Source organism: Penaeus monodon, chromosome 31, assembly GCF_015228065.2.
Source record: "Penaeus monodon isolate SGIC_2016 chromosome 31, NSTDA_Pmon_1, whole genome shotgun sequence".
Taxonomy (NCBI): domain Eukaryota; kingdom Metazoa; phylum Arthropoda; class Malacostraca; order Decapoda; family Penaeidae; genus Penaeus; species Penaeus monodon.
The window spans coordinates 25313681-25314887 of NC_051416.1; positions in this window are offsets into that span (position 1 = coordinate 25313681).

Here is a 1207-nt window from a genome sequence, read left to right on the forward strand (position 1 = left end):
TTGTCTTTCTGCGTGGTCTATGTTTGTTTAAAAGCTCCTGCTGTTTCATGTCCCTTAAATGCTTTTGTCAGCAGTAAAACTATATGTTTATAGATCATGAACTTTGAGTATGTCGTTTCAAGATAATGTGTGTGTTACAAAAAATAAGTAGAGACGCATAATAAGTGACAAATACAAATGTTCAATATGTATATTCGTTAAAAAATGATTTAAGATTCATGTGTCATTTTAAAGGAAAGTGTAAATTAGGTACAACAGACAGGACATGATAATTAGATGCAGACTAATGACTGCCAGGAAAGTAAAGGTTAATTGGTGCCAGGTAAGTAAAGATTTATTGGTGCCAGGTAGGTAGGTGTAAATAAGCAAAATTGTGCCAGGTAAATAGCTGAAAAGAAACAATAGTATGCAAGGTAGAAAGACTGTTTTGATTGACTGATTCCTTTTTTTTTCGGTATCAGTTAAGTGAAAACCATCAAAATGCATAAATATATAATGACAAAAAGTTAAAGATCAATTAGACTGATATGGTTAATCAAAGCCAGTGAATCCGGGAAGAGATAAGTAGTACTAGGTAAGCAGAAGAAGGTAGCAGGTAAGTAGCTTTAAAATCAAAATAATAATGGAGAAAGGCATTTTATTAACTGGCCAATTAGTGGTTGGTAGAATGGAAAGCTGTTTTGACTTATAAATGGATCTATTTAGATGAAAATGGTGAAATAGGGATAACAGGCTGGGCCAAGTAAATAGACAGAGACTGATTAGTGCCATGTATGTAAATGATGGATGTTAATTAGTATCAGGTAAGTAGCTGATTGATGTTAATTAGTGCCAGGTAAGTCAAAGATGGATAATAAATAGTACCAGGCAAGAACCAGATAGATGGCTAAAAAGCGGTAAGGGATGCAGATCGATATAGGTAAGTGAATGTGTGGTGCCTAAGATGTTTTGTCCTTTACGTGACGTGAAAATGATAAATTACATATAGAGATAAGACCAGGTAAGTAGATGGAGACTAATGAGTGTTAGGTAATTAACCGATAAAGGCTAATCTGTGCCAGGTAAGTAAATAAAGAATATCCTCCAATAAGTAGGTAGAAAAAAAAGAAGCTCGATCATACCAAGTGGTCGAAAACAGACAAGATTATGTCAGTACGAACAGCTATAAACAAACGTTTGCGCACGATCCGCAAATTGCTTATGCAGT